The sequence below is a fragment of the Podarcis bocagei genome, assembly GCF_964188305.1.
Source record: "Podarcis bocagei genome assembly, chromosome: 7".
In the NCBI taxonomy this organism is placed as follows: domain Eukaryota; kingdom Metazoa; phylum Chordata; class Lepidosauria; order Squamata; family Lacertidae; genus Podarcis; species Podarcis bocagei.
In genome coordinates, this window is record NC_138132.1 from 35,151,528 (window position 1) to 35,167,528 (window position 16,001).

A 16,001-nucleotide genomic window follows, 5' to 3' on the forward strand; every position below is an offset into this window, starting at 1 on the left:
GCTGCGCCCCGCGCTCCCGCGCCAAAGTTTCCCCGACGCGCCGCTTCTCCCGCTCTCGGGCCCCGGGGAGCCTCTCCCGGCTCCGCCGCGCCCCGATGCCCGCCCCTCGTGCGCGCGTCCCCCGCTCGGCAAGGCGCAAAGGCAGCCGCCGCCGGGGAAAGTTTCTCCCGGACGGGAGGGCGTGTGGGGTGGCCGGGCGGGGCCTGCCGAGCGCGCCGGGGTGTGGAGAGGCTCCCCCCCTCCTCCGACACTCCGCCTCCGCGCCGCGCTCGTTGCAGCTCGCCGCCGCCGCTCCCGTCTCCAGCTCGGGGGGACACGCGCCTTGGCGAGGATGGGGGCCCTCCCTTGTCTAGGTGAGTAAGAGAGGGAGACCCGAGAGGTTTGGACCTGGCAAAGGGTGTGGGGTATGCGGGGGGCTGGCCGGGCTTCTGCCTGAAAGGAGATCCCACGCTTCCATTCAGTCCCGGGACCTATTTTCCATACCAGAGTCTTAGCCTCTGCCTATGAGGAGTTTCCATGCCATTCAGCCCCGGAGTCTATTTTCCATACCAGAGTCCGGCTCTTAGATTCTGTAGGATTCAAGACGAAAGTGCAATTGAGCATGTGCAGAGGTAAGCCCTGAGTTTTCACCGCAGGTCTAAAATGTCCCTAAAGATCTCTGTCGTCTTAGACTACAAGTTCTACTTTTTTGGCCTGTACTGTAATTAGCATACTGGGCACTCTCCATGGAAACTCTCTCTAATCCTGCACGCACACACCTCTGATGCGGCCAATTTGCTGCAAATTCCATGCTAGATGTCTGTAGCACCATCACAAAATAAAGGGGGGATTTCACAAAGTAATATTTCTGGTGATCACCTATGTCCCTGGGGACCCTTAAGGCACCCCAAGAGGAAATGATCCAAACTCTGCCTGCTCTGTTGCTGTGCCATTTGACTCCCATGTGCTCTAATTCCTCCATCAAAATGGTTGGATCCAGAAACATCTTATCTAGGGACACATAATGGGCCCACCTTGTTCTAGTGAAAACCACTTGTCCTCCTCATGCTTCCAACTACCATGCCAATTCCTTCTGGGTATGAAAGGAAAGCCCAGATAGCCAGTGACTGGCAGAAGACTGCAGCCACTAGAGCCAATGTCTGTTCACCAGAAGAGAATGATGTGTGCCTGCCAGGGCCAGGTGTGCAGAAATGGCATCCTAGCCCATGAGGGGTCAACCTGTGGCACGAGAGCGTGAAGGGACACCAGCCTGGCTGGGACATAGTCTTTCCAGTCCTGCACTGCTGGTGCCTGTTTCTCATTTGGTCAAGATGCAGGGGATTCCTGTGTGCTGTGGGGAGCACTCTGTCTCCATCCCATGGGCAAGACTGGTAGAAAGACTGGCCACTGTGGAGCAGAGCTGGTCTCTTAATCATAGGCAGCTGCACATACCTTCAGTTGCAAAAGCTAAAGGGGTCATAAGTTACAATGTTATGGCTCCAGCCAAGGTGTCCTTAGGCTTGTGATCCTGACTCAAGCAGGGGGGTGGGCTAGATGGTCTACCATACCCCCAAAAAACCTTGATGATTCTGTTATCTTTAACAAAGAATTCCTACCACCCTCAGCAAGCAACCTCTAGGTTCTTTGAAGAAAACCATGGACTTTGGACCACTCCTTTATTTGTCTACAGTAGACATGCCGTCCGTTTCCCACTCCTGTTCTTTGTCTAATCATTCAGGATAAAAAAATAAAATAGAACAGCACCATTAAGTCAACTGGGTTATCTGTGTTTTTCGTGAACCCATCTATGGGGCTCATCACTCCTATCCTATCCTAAATCCACCTTTCCAGGTCAGACTTGCAGCTGCTCTTATCATGCTAACCACCCTGTGTGCTACACTTGCCTGATTCCAAGCAGGGCCATTGGTCTGCCTAGGTCAGTATTGTCATTTTATTGACACTGGCTGGCAGAGGCTTTCATTCCAGAGTCTCAGGCATTGCTCCTTCCCAGCCCTATTTGGAGATACAAGGGAATGAATCTGGGAGCTTCTACATGCAGAGCTTGTGCTCTGCCACTGAGCAATGGCTGTTCCTGAAGGCAGGGCCAGCCCAAGGCATTTTGGCACCTGAGGCAAACCACAAAAAAGCACCTCCCTCCCAGCCAAGGAAGAAGGGATGAGCAAAGCTCTGCATCAGGTACACCGGGGGGGGGGGATAAACATTTGCATCGGGGTCTGCTGCCCCCATGTACCCTGCCACCTGAGGCTGTGGCCTCACCTTGCGTCTTGGGTGAGCCGGCCCTGCCTGAAGGAAAACAGCAAGGACAGAGTAACAAGCATAATTGTGTAGAGTCAAAATATTGCAGAGTTGTGCAGAATACAATGAAAAATAACAGACAAAAGTGATCTTGTTTTGTTTATTTATAAATAACTTTTATGCCATTTTCATTGCTCTAGGGGTTCATGTGCTTTTGTCGGCTGCTTTTTCATATCTTTGGGGGCTTTCTCCTTTGTTTCATAATGCAACAATGAAGACCTGGTTCAGTAGGCCAGGCTATGGTATAGTGAGAACAGGCAGACTCCCTGAAAGGAACTTGCAGTCACTTTGCTCTTCCCCAGCCTTTTTTTCTGCTGCTGTGCCAAGGTGTGGCTTAGCATGTTGTCCAAACCAGGACTTGTGGGTTAAGCTCTCTCCTCACTAACCATGAGCTGTAGCCAAGTACAAACCTTAACTACCAGTCCCAGTTCAGATGACTCACCGACTAAGCAGCAAAAAGTAGCAGGAAGGACTCTGGGCACCTGCATGTTCGTGCAATCTTGCCAAGTCATAGTTTGGCTTGCCATGTTGCATGAGCCAGCTTGGTCCTTCTATAGGGGGGAAGTCTGCCCTCTGGTTTTGGTGTCTTAACGCAACCTATAGAAGTAGGAACCTCTTCCAGTGCAAGCAAATCTAAAATTGTGGACTGTGGCATAAGCTGGAATTTCTGCAAGACAGATTCATAGTTTCTCAAGTGTATCAACACATTTGCTAACAAACAGGCAAATTGCAAGCTGGCTGAGGACAGCTGCCAAGAAGGGCTAGGAATGAGAGCTGTGTGTATATGACTCAGCTTCTCTGAGCGTGTGGTTTGCTTCTTTGATGCATCCTAAAGATGCTGTGATGCATCCAATTATTACTGTTTTAAACTGTTTTTAATGTTGTATTTCATATTGCTGCAACCTGTCCTGGGACCTATTGGTAAAGGGTAAGTAGCAATAATAATTACTAACAATAATAACTGGTGCACAGCAGTTCTTTTGTTTTTTCACCCTACATTATTTTTCTGTTTCTGGAACTATTGCAATAAATCTCTGTAGCAGGAAGTGGAGAAGAAACCAAAGGCTACTGCTTACATATGCACACACCACCAGGCAACAAATGAGGTTCCCCAATAATGCTCCGTATTAAAAGAGTGCACCATGTATGTATGTATGTTTGGATGCATGCACAACATTCCGCACACTTTTGAACTCCACAAGACGTGTATATGAACACGTGTACTTACCATATAAGCACTATGTGAGGCACAGTCTAGATCTTTTTTTAAGCAAAAGCCTTTTATAGAGAAATCGCTGTTTCTGTACATGCATAAAGCTCCTTTGTCCATTCCTTAATTGAGCAGGATGTTTGGGCTCCTCTTGAAAACAAAGCCATGTTTCTGAAGACTGACACAGCAGCCTGCCTAAATTACTGCAAACCCTTCGGTAAGTTCAAGGAATGGCCATAAAGTATTGTATTTTAAAGGAGGCACGTTGGAAGAGGGACTTCAAGCATCATCCCATGGCCATCTGCAGAGAGATGCTATTTGCAGCAACTGTCCCTCCTCCAACCTCACCTGTACAGAGTGTTGTGATAACAAACCAAACAGAGCATGCAAACCTTTTAAGCCTGTTTCACAAACTTCTGGAAAGGCACACTTCTGCCATTTGTCTCCAGTGCTCAATGTGGGGCACTGTTGGGCATAACTGAGACAGGCTTCAATTTCCCATTTAATTGTTTGCCTCCCACTTTGGGCACCATCGGCCTTGGCTTCCCTGGCCCAAATCTCGCCCATCACCAACCACCTGTTCACTACAGTCACATATGAACATTTGAAGCTGCCTTATACCACCATTGGTCCTAGCCAGCATTGCCTTCTCTGGCTAGCAGTGATTCTTCAGGTCTTTCCCAAGACCTAAGTGCAGAAGGACCAGGGCCCAGCTTTGGGCCAAAACAGCTCCACATCAGCATAGTACACCAGGGCTGAAAGGTCTGCACTGAGCTCCTAGCCACACTTAGCCTTTGTTCCATACTTTCTAGATACAGGCCTGTGCTTTAAAGCTCCATGTCTCTCTCTTACACACACACACTCTCTCTCTCTCTCTCTCATTAGCCATAATGCTTTCCCCATGAAAACCCATTCTTTACTGCTGAATCAGAACAAACAGCAATTCGGGTTTTTCACAGATGGCCATTTGCTCCAATTCAGCCTTGAAAAGTGGGTTTTCATGGGGAAAGCTCTGGAAGAAACAAACTAAAAGAGTGCTTGGACATGGAGCTTTAAAGTGTGGACCTGTGCTTAAAAATCCAGCAGAACAGGAAGTCTGGATGAGACCAGATTGTCAGTACATTACCAAACTTGTTAAGGCTGTGGGGGTTGTCTTAAGGAGCACCTGCACTTCAGAACTGACCACAACACCTTCCCAGAAGTACACATACAGAACCATAATTAGGCAGCAAACAGAAAAATAAGAAAAATAAGCTGTACTTTGAGCTCACTTCTTTGGGGTGGGGGAGCAGGATGGGAGGGTCTCGACACTCCCACAGATACAATGAGTGTCCTTTGGTGAGGAGCGGATACACAGCTCACCTAGTTGCCTCCCTGTCCTTGGGAATCTCTCCTTCCCTGGAATTTTATCTTCTTCTCTTCCTCCCACCAACCTATGGAATGCTTGTTTTATAGATCAAAGAGCCTGTTCAAAATACCTAAATTGAAGTACAGTATGATTCACAGTAAAAGAGTGACTACTGTTAAACCAAGCAGCAGCTTTTTTTGAGGCTTCTGCCAAAGTGATCAATGGCCTCTTGTAGGCCCTTCCAAAACACTGGGGAGAATTTTCCTGGGTGATAAGATTTGGATGTCCAGCATGCAGGCAGCTTTGTATGCAGAAGGGCAATGCTCACAAACTTTCCCCCACCCCATCATGGAAACTGAGAGCAGAGTGGAAAGAGGCTCCGTGTCACTTTCCAGTGCCCAAAGTTATAGTCTTTTCCTCCTCCTTCTCTCCAACCCCCACCCCTTGCAAGTCACCAATCCAGCTACTCCAAAGATCAAAACTGGGAAAGGCTATTATTCACTGACTCTCAATTTCCACATGAGGATGAGGAGGACAGAGCCAAGTTTCATTTCAGATTTGCACTTTGAGCCAGTTTTAGTCCATTTTTAAGCCTCAGGCTCCAAGGCTTTTTGCTCTTAAGATGGCACAGCAGGAACAAGACAGGGAACTAGTTTTCTTCAGGAGCTCAGAAGGTGCTGTTCAGCTCATTTTCAGCTTCTCTGATAAACACTTTGCCAATACTGTTTTTCTCAGGTAGAAACTCACACTGGAATTTGGGTGAGAGGGAAGTGCTGGTGAGGATCTCAGTGTTCACTTCCATGAGAAAATTGTGTCACTCCTCTCGATCCTTTTTGCTTGCACTCTTAGCGTACAGATGCCTCCCTTGGTCCCCTCACAAAATACCTCTGTGAGGTAGACCACTGTTTTGACATGTTACAGATGAAGCAGAGAGAGAAAGAGAGACTGAGACTGAGACTTGCTCACAGTCCAGGCAGTAAATAAGCTATGGCAGCCTTCACAAACCAGCTCTTTTTGACTACAACTCCCATCAGCCTCAGCCAGCACAGCCTGGGACCTCCTATATCTGCTGCTTCAGATAGGTCTGCTTTGTGATTCTGGAACTTTCCAGAGAGGTGAAACACACAGAGCTTATCTTCATTACTCATTAACACTCACTTTGTGATTTAGCTTGAGGGCAAGGCCTTTGCTGGAATTTTCTCTAGCCTGGACAGTCACACCTCTGCTAACCTGCACTTGACATCGCTGCTTTCCTTCTCTCTGGTCACAGCAAACAACACCTTTCAGCTGTAATTTATGAGCTCCTGTTAGAGGGAGAGCCTTGAGGAGCTGGAAAAAAAACCCTCCCCAAGGTTTCTGTTAATTTTTACCTCAACGGTGAGTGTGTCAAAGGCACTGCTCAATTTGTCTCTTGCCTGGACACGTCCTGGCTCCCTCCCGGCTGGAGCAACTGCCTCAACATGGCGGCGGAATTGGTGGTGGTGCTTCTGTGCTTTTGTGAGCCATGCTGTGACTTATGGCCACTAATAAATAATAGCATTTGATATTGTGTAAACCACCTTGTTTGCTCCAAGTTCAGTGGGCACAAAGCAAAATGGCAGCCCTGAGCATGGTGACTAGCAGTAAATCTCAGGACTAGCAGGACTTATTTCTTCACCAATAGCTCCACCAATCCCAAGCCTCTATAATCACGAGGAAACTCCATTTGACTCTGTTGGAATTGCTTCTGGTTCTGTGTCTGCTTCTGCACCAAAATAACGAAGAACAGTTTCCACAAGGAGTCCTGAGCATTGCAGTTCTATGTTGGGACAAAGTTAAGAGAATCCTAAAAGTGTTTCACATCATATCAGCTCTTGCAGGCCTGATTTTTGTAGCAGGTTTTGTGGTGTGTGCATATGTTCTAATGTACAAATTTTTTAATTGTGATATGACAGATTAGTTTGCCCACAGCTTCACTCATAATAAGTAAGAAATTGATTTTAAAGTTGTAAGAAACAGAAGGAAGCACTTCAGTGTCATGCCATCTCTTTGGGGAATTGTGCATATGTAACAGCACTTATTTCCGTGTAATGCTGTTCTTGAGCTCTTGCATTCTCGTTGTTATGAAGTCTTTGCTGCTTAGTGATGCTCAGCGGAAAGTCAGACCGCTCATTTCTCAAGCTAAGGGGTTTACAGCCTCCCTGCCCCCCAGTTGTTGCCTGAAGAATAGGGTGGCCCCTGAGAACACCAAAGGAAGCTGTTTCCGTGTGAATGCACCAGTACCAACCGCAGCCCTTCAAGGTCATCTTTTTGGCATCTGTCTGTCTCTGTTGACAATGGAGGAGTGTGCCTTCGGTTTGAGGCCAAACCATTGGAGAGTTACAGCACCTGCTGTGGCTGTAGAGACCAATACGGGACATGTCTTGTTGCCGCTGTGGCAGATAAAGGCGTCCGGTTGTGTTGCTACAGGTGCACCATGGTGTTTCTTCTCTCTCTGCTCCTCCCAGTGGTCATTCCTCCTCTGGTCATTTCTCATTTAAATATTCCATTTTTTTTCTGATGCCAACACTGTAGCCAATGCAACCCTTACATTATCTATCAGGGGATGCGGGTGGCACTGTGGGCTTCCCGATTGGAAGGTCAGCAATTCGAATCCGCTCAATGGTAGTGAGCTCCCATTGCTCTGTCCTTGCTTCTGCCAGTCTAGCAGTTTGAAAGCATGCCAGTTCAAGTAGATAAATAGGTACCGCTATGGTGGGAAGGTAAAGAGCTTTTCTGTGTTCTCTGGTTTCCATCATTGTGTTCCGTTGCGCCAGAAGCAGTTTAGTCATGCTGACCACATGACCCGGAAGGCTGTCTGTGGACAAACACCGGCTCCCTCGGCCTGAAGCGAAATGAGTGCCGCACTCCCATAGTTGCCTTTGACTGGACTTCACCATTCAGGGATTGTTTACTTTTTACCTTTTTACCTTACATGATCTATCAATTAAACACAGCACATATGTTCAGTTGTACTTGCAATGTCTAAAATCTGCATTCTCCATTTTGAGAGTTGATGAACTGCAAAGGCCTTTTGCTCAACACATTAGTCTAATGCCTAAACTCTAAATGGTTGAAATGGGTTTGCATGCTCTTGCACAGCTCTGTGTAACTTCAATGAGGCTTACAGAGAACTTGCTGCTGGGTTATATTGCCCATAAGAATTTGTCCCCCTCATGCCTTTGTCAAAGGAGAACTGAGCTCTTTGCTTTATTGACTCATGTGACTAAGAAACCCCATATCAGTGTTACAAATCCTATTACTTCCTCTCCCTACTTCCAGCAATTACTCTGGGGTGGGAATGTGTCCATGGACAGCCTCCCCTCTCTAATCAGCCTGCTCCATTCAGCGAGGAGCGATACACAAATCCAGGCCTGCTAGTGTCCCAGTTTATCACTGTGTAAGTGATTTTGTATTATCCTAGCTACTGAATACCCCAACCGGCAGTCTGAATCACCAGCTCAGACAGATTTGAAAGGAGGTGACTTGCATCTTTGTGCTTCAAAAAGGCATCACAAGAAATTTGCCTCCCTCCCCGCCCCCCCAAAAAGGTGACTGCCACTCCTGCTGAGGTGATGCTGAGCAATTCCAGCATCCACCAAACTCACAGAAATAGATCAGTCTGCTTTTTTCCCCTTAGAGACGTTTGAGGCCGATCCCTTTCAACAAGAGATTTTGAAATACAGTAGATGGATTGCTGTAGATTCCACAGTATAAATCAACCTTCCCATAACTGGTGCCCTCCAGATGTTTTAGGCTATGGCTGCCATCAACCTCAGCCAGCACATCTGTCAGATTGTGCGGCTGATGGGAGCACAGCTGTGCTGGCAAGAGTTGCATTCCGAAACATCTTGAGGGCACCAGGTTGGGGAAGGCTGCCTTAAACTGAGCATAGCATGTGGTGTATGCTCATTCAAGGATACACCTGTAGGTTCTGCACCAGAACAATTGTTCCGCAAGCTTCAAGCCACACACTTCTGTTTGTCTCGTGATTTCTAGGCATGGGTCTGAGAGGTTTTTCCTTCGTCCTGCCACCTTCCCCAGAAAATCCCACTGTTTACTACTGAATGGGGGGAGGGGTGTTACTGTTTTGTTGCTTCTGTTTTGAGTATTAATTTGTGCTTTTATTTTGTTAACCACCTTGAGATCTTTTGATGGATAAAATCTTAACAACAACAATAACAACAGTTGCATTTTCTCTGGATTGACATTTGTTCAGTGGTAAGCAGTGGGCTTTCCCACGGAAGGCAATGAAAAGAAACAAAAGCCTCTCAAACCCATTCCCAGAAATCAAAGGGCAAAGGGAAGTAAACCTGAGGATGAGCCTTAAGGCAGCAAACTTGTTTACACTTTCCTGGGAGTAAGCTCCACTGAACCCACTTTGATTGATTCCTAAGAAAGCGACAGCATCGTAAGGCTGCAGTTTAATGCACACTTTCTTCACTGAATTTAGTGGCCCTTAATCTCTCATAAGCAAGTGTGGGGGGGGTGCAAAAGCGAGAGCTAAGCTTTTATCATGCTTCTTGCTCCCCTCTCCCTGCATAACACCAATGTTCAAATGAATAAATGAAAATGAAATATATGGACAGTGCTGGTGTTACTTTTTTATTGTCTGTAAATAACTCACTTTTGCAAATAGGAGGTTTCCGAAGGCATTCCCCCATCCCAGCATGCAAAGCACAGTGATATCTCACTGGTCGCCCTGGAATTCAAAGGGCCTGGAATTGATAAGGCGGCTGCTCTGTTTGCATGTGAAACAGCGCTGAACTTTCTTAAGAGTTTATAGCTATCTTGAAACTGGGTGGAGATGCAGATTGCAGGGAAAAGTAGTGGATTGCATTGCCCAGCTCAATCTCTAAACTGACCTTCAATGTGCTAAAAGGCTTAGGTGCCCTTAGGGTTGACACTACCTTTACTGCTCCTGCTGCCTGGCAGATAGAAAGGTGGGGGGTGGATCTTTTCCCGGAATGGAGATAAAGGTGACAGCCTGGAAAATCTTCATTGCTTAATTTCGGCATATCAGACTCCTATTAATGGCACAAGAGAATGGCCACTAGAAAAGCGGGGGGGGGGGGGGGTGTGCCAACCTTACTTCCAGGCAAACATTTCACTTTGGTATCTCATTCTCCATTTTACAGTGATCATCAAAACATTTATGCATGCGCAATATAGGAAAAGTGAAAGCCTGAAATGGGGTGACCTTGGATATGAATTTATGTGACACGAGTTCACTGGGAAGCCAGCACCATGACACTCTTAACACTGGGATTCAGAAAAACCAAGACCCCTCAGTGAAGAAATATGCAGGAAAATACTGGAAATGCGAGAAAAAGATTGAAGTTGGTGTCATGTCTAGCCTAGACCTGATGCTGGACACTTGAGTTCGTGGAAAACGAACCAGACACTCTGCAGGTCAAGGGCCTTGGGGAGCAGGCAGGGTCTCCTGCAATCAATGCTGAAGATTCCTTGGAATTGTTGTTGGAGAAGGAGGTGGAGCCACCACTCAATCCTCAAGAACAGTGTCAACATAAGGGCCAGGCAAAAGAGAAACAGCATAGCATGCATCGAGGGACCAGAGTCCTTGCTCGGCTCATGATTATGCAATCCCTGAAATGCCTTTACTACCAACAGTAGTAGTATACTCTGGTCTAGGAAGCCAGAGTCTCCTCCTTGACCCTTCCAATTTCTGGAAACAATGTAGGTCTGGCTGCTCTCACTCCTGAGTCTCATACACTGCTGTGTTGTGTCTTATGTGAACTCCTCTGCTATTGACCTTGCACCACTGCCTGACTTTGTCTCTGGATGGTGCTTTGAACCTGGACTGATTCTCTGTGCTTGATCTTGCTTTGGATGGTCTGGGCTGCACCTTATCCCACTGCTCTTCTTGGTGAGCATTTACTGCTAAGAAGTTTATACCTCCTGGGACCAAGACCCTGGCCGCTGAGGGGATCCCTTGGGGCATGTTCGTTTTTAGATATATCTCACTTTATGGAAATGAAGAGAGGGTATGGAGTCCCTAAACAGAGTCCCAAACCCATTTACAAGACAATAGCATAAAAGTACAGTAGATTCTATTATATATTGTGTGGGTTTTTTTGTATTTTACAGTCTAGTAAAGCACTTTGTACAGAAGGTTCATTAAAATAATGCAGGGGCTGATATACTGAAAGTGTTAATCCAAAATAATCACCTAATACCCTAAAGTTGCCACCAACAAGAACCAACACCAGACTAGCCACCAAAAGTCAGTCCATTCATGCTGCCCTAATGCCTGCAGGAATAATAAGGTCTTCACTGGGTGGGGAATAGATAGCCACGTTGGCACCAGACAGTCTTCCCTGTGGAGGGCATTCCATAAGGGGGTGAGGTGGGGCTACCATGGGAGAGACCTCCCATTGTTGCCCTCCGAGCATCTCTCAGATGGGACACAGAGCAGGACCCTATATCTTGATCTTGGGGTCCAGGAGGAAGCCAAGAACACTCTAGGCTGCTAGGCCAACACCTGGCTTTGACACCTGGGTGCCCAGGTGTTACAAGCAGCATTTTATTGTGTCTCTCTCACTGGCAGCAGAGAAACATGAAAAATTATTTTAATAAGGCTTGCTATCCCTACTGGGGTTTCGCACAGTCACAGTGGCTGAATATGTTTTCCAGAAATGTAGCAATGAGCAGGGGTGGAGGAGATAAATAGATTTAATAGGGCACTTTTAATGGGGCAAAAGTGAAACTGGTTACTGAAGTAATTGCAAAAGCGCTATTCTTTAACCCAAAAAGCAAAAATAAGTATAAAAATGTTACCAACATGTTAGCACAAACACATGGAGTAAAGACTTAAGAGTAAGTTTGTAATATTGCTTATTGAGAGCTTCAGTATGCTGATGACAACAAAGTATGAGCACGCTCAGAGGATGACCTCCAAACCATCCTAAATATCTTTGCAGAAGCTTACAAAAAGCCTGGCCTATCACTCAACATCCAAAAAACCAAAGTGCTGAACCAACAAGTACAAAATAACCCCTCTGCAGCGCCACAAATCCAACTCAATGGTGTAATGTTGGAAAATGTCTATCACTTCTCCTACCTAGGCAGTTATCTTTCCACAAGGGCCAACAATGATGCTGAAATCCTGCATCGCCTGAGCTCTGCAAGTGCGGCTTTCTCCCGATTGAAGTGCAGAGTGTTTGAGGACCGGGACATTCACAGGGAAAGCAAAATGCTTGTTTACAAAGCTATTGTACTACCAACCTTACTATATGCTTGTGAAACATGGACCACTTATAAACTCCATCTCCAACTCCTCGAAAGATTCCATCAATGGTGTCTCCAAAAAATTTTACACATCACTTGGGAAGACAGGTGAACTAATACCAATGTACTGGATGAAGCAAAGTTCACCAGTGTCAAAGCAATGATTCTTGAACATCAACTTCGTTGGACTGGTCATGTTGTGCAGATGCCTGATGATCGTCTTCCAAAGCAACTACTCTATTCCGAACTTAAAAATGGAAAGCGTAATGCTGGTGGTCAACAAAAGAGGTTTAAAGACTGTGTCAAGGCAAATCTTTAAAAATGTAGTATAAACACTGGCAACTGGGAAACACTGGCCTGTGAGCGCTCCACTTGGAGAACAGCCTTTACCAAAGGTGACATGGGCTTTGAAGACACTCGAACTCAGGACGCAAGGGAGAAATGTGCTAAGAGGAAGACACGCTTGGCAAACCCACACCATGATCAACTCCTGCCCACAAACGTATGTCCCCACTGTGGAAGGACTTGTGGATCCAGAATTGGCCTCCACAGACACTTACGGACTCATTGTTAAAACCGTGTTTATGGAAGACAATCTTACTTGGCTACGAGTGATCGCCAAAGAAGAAGAATTGGGACGTTTGTGCAGTAGCAGGAGAGAGCAACTCAGAACAAGGCATTCTCAGTGGTTGTACACAGTTCAATAAATGGTTATGGCCTAAGACACAAGAGAAACAGATTTAAGATCAAAAGCAGCCCTTTTCAGACAACCCCAACCAACTGAACAGGGCATGGCGCCAGCTAGCTTTGTCTCCAGCGTCACCCAACGCTTGCACATTTGTTGAACATGGGAAAGGGGGCTCCATAGTTTGTGCAGCTGTGTGTACATGGGGGTTACCAAGCATTAGGAACCCTGTGCAATTAAGGTTGCTGACTAGGTGGAAGTCCAAACATCTGGTTGTGGGTCCAAATATGCTTACTGTCAGAGCACCTCTTCTGCAAATGAATTCTGCAAATGTTCTGAAACCCAAGGTTCTGTTCAGGAAGGTAATCTGTAACTAGCTAAATTGGATTGATGTTACTGGTCTCGTTTGCAAAGTCTGGGTGTGCAATTGTTGCCTTCCCTTCTTCCCCAATAAATTTATATTTTGGCATTTGGCTTCAGTGGTTTTAAAAGACTATTCTCTGGAATTTCTCACTAAAAGCTTTCCCCATGTGCTAAGATTGCATGACTAAGCTACATTTTTGTGTTCTAAAAATAGTCCACGAGATTATTTGGGGTGGGGAGGTGAGTAAGTAAATCCAGAGTCTCCTTGTTTTTAACTTTCCCCCCTAGAGCTGGACTCCTGGGAAATGGGGCTAAGAAACGCCGAGCAGCTGGACAGACTTTGAGGGCTGGCTAGTAAGGAAAAGCCCCCTGCCCTTCCCAGTCTGTCTGTGTGTAGTGCTGAGACCAGGTGGTAATCATTGGCAAGACTGTATCTGAAACAAAAAGTTGCAGTGTTTCCTCTTTATCCCCTAACAGGTGCCACACTCTCCTCCAGGGTACGAAGAACTGAAAGGGGACTCAAGCAGGCCAATTCCCTCCCTCACCTCCAGTTTTCTGCTTTTCACTTCCAAATGATGCTCAGCGTTATGTCGCTTCAATCAGCACAGGTTACTCATTCCTCAATAGACTTTTTTGAGATGGGGAGGGAGTCCTCCTTCTAGGACTTGGGGGGGTGTACATCTGCATACCTCAGAGTTCACACATCTCATGGCAAAATAGTGACTGAAGTGGAGCAGAAAGGAGTGTGGGCCAAAGCCTGAAAAAGAGTAACAGAGAAGAAGCACCTTTTGGGTAAGTGGCCAATCCTGCTCACTGCTCAGAGCCTCTACCTTATCCTGACCAGGGATCTGATACATGTGTGTCTTCTCCAGTTACATGCAGCACACACACACCCCCACCCCCGCAGATTCTTTGTTGATCCATCTTCATCCCACGCCATCTTTGAACTTGGCTGTTTCCAATGGAAGAAGAAACCTCTTTAATGTGCCTTTGTCCTTCAGATCCAGAGCAGACCGACACCCCCCCCCCCTCCTGCATGCTCTGTGTGCGCCACAGTCTCTCATAGTGACTCCATTGTCTGGAGAAATCTTTTCCTCCAGGACATGGGAAGCAGTGGGTGGGTGGCACCCTCTGGCCTCTGCTTTTTCATCTTTCTCCGCTGACACAGGGAGGATTCCTCCACCCACCCTCCAGCCCCGTTTCTCTTTCCTCTTCCTGCCTTCCCCAACATCTCCAATTCCACATCCCTTCCCATAAAAGCTGTTGATGCAGGATGCATCCCTTCCCTGTCCCACATACTGGACCCCCAGGACAGCAAAGAAAACCTCTGAGAGATCAGTACTGACCGAGGGACTCATCCTAGCCAGCAGAACCAAGGTTGCACTGGATGTTTGGCATAATTTGCAACAGCTGCTGGAAAGGAACTCGGTGGTTAAATTGTGTGTGTGTGTGTGTGTGTGTGTGTGTGTGTGTGTGTGTGTGTAGAATTCCTTCCCCAGAGCAGATGGGAGGGAGAGCTCCTATAGCCTTTGCCGTCAAGACTCTGTTGTTACATACATGTAACACTGTGTGCGTGTGTGTTTTCCTGTTCCACACAAATGCAGAAAAACCTTGCAGAATATAGAGCCAGGCACATAATGCAGCTTTCCATAAACCTCAGCTCTCCTGCTGCTCAGTAACTCTAACCATTGCAAAGCAGGTTTCTAGTTCCTTTGGATTTGAGGCCTATGAGCCAACTTCTAGGGGCTGAGGTCCCTTCACACGCAAACACACCCATCATAAAATATTTGAGGAAGCTGAGCCCCCCCCCCACTCATTCATGGGTTTTGCCATTTAAATGTTGTGTATGTGCCTCATATTGTGATCAATTATGTGGGCTAGGGCTTACCTGTCCCTCTGTATTTTATTCAATTGGGCACCCCTGAGTGAGAAAAGATTCTGAAATCACAGAAGCTGAGGGTGGGGTTTCAGTGCCCTTCCCTCTCTCCGTGCATCTTAGCAAAGAAGCAGTATAAAGAAGGCAACAGAAGCACAAATATGCAAATATGTTTGATTTGCAAAGTTTGTACAGCTTGGCTCAGAATGTGGCTTCTTTCAGGAAAGAGTACCCACCAGTGCCTTGCCTATTGCTAGAATAGCTCTACATGCCAGGAAGACCAGGAGATCTTGCCATACATACTGTTATAAGTTTGTGGGGTGCCTGGACTCCCCTTCTACTTACTGAGTGCCATACACTGGATTTGGCATGTTAAAATACAAGCCAGTAGCCTGTCTGGTAATGGCCCACAGAAGATGATACTTTAGGGAGACAAAAGGAGTGGCTCTGCGTCCCTCCCCTCAACTCAGAATTAGTCAGGAAGCCAAAAGCCTTTCAAGTGGAGTTTTAGAGTTGGAAGGAGAGCAATTGTTTTTAGGATTGCAGCTGGAGGAAAAATAGCTGCAGTCTGTTAAATGCAGCAAGTTGAGCAGAGGGGCAGGGGGCTAAAGCTGATTTCTGCCGGCATCCAAGACGGTGGTCACGGAAGAAGCAAGAACCTCTTGGAGTGTTAACGCTGTGAGTCCCTCCATTTTAAGCTCAGGTTGTATATATGTGAAAATAAACTATATATCATAAAGACACCACTGTCTCTGCTGTGCCTCCTTTCCTAAAGGAAACAAGGAACCCAGAACCCTGGAATCTCACACTCGGGTGGTGTGTAGCACAGAATAGCTCTCTGTGCCAGGAGGACCAGGGGATCTTGCCATAGACATTAATTCACCAGCTTCTCTTAGAATGTACCATTTCAGGCTATTTTATGGGGAGGGCACAATGAATGTTTAAAGGTTCAACCATG

General features: G+C 46.7%; 1 long non-coding RNA gene across 2 annotated transcripts; it reads left to right on the forward strand.

Moving 5' to 3' along the window:
* Positions 1-209: 209 nt before the first annotated feature.
* On the forward strand, positions 210-15,786 carry LOC308592462. 2 transcript variants are annotated; one of them, XR_014010516.1, is made up of 3 exons: positions 210-353; positions 13,645-15,281; positions 15,564-15,786. It is a non-coding gene; the product is annotated as an uncharacterized lncRNA (long non-coding RNA). The 2 variants fall into 2 exon arrangements; XR_014010517.1 differs by lacking the exon at positions 210-353 and having other exon boundaries at positions 3,512-15,281.
* The last annotated feature ends 215 nt before the right edge of the window (positions 15,787-16,001 follow it).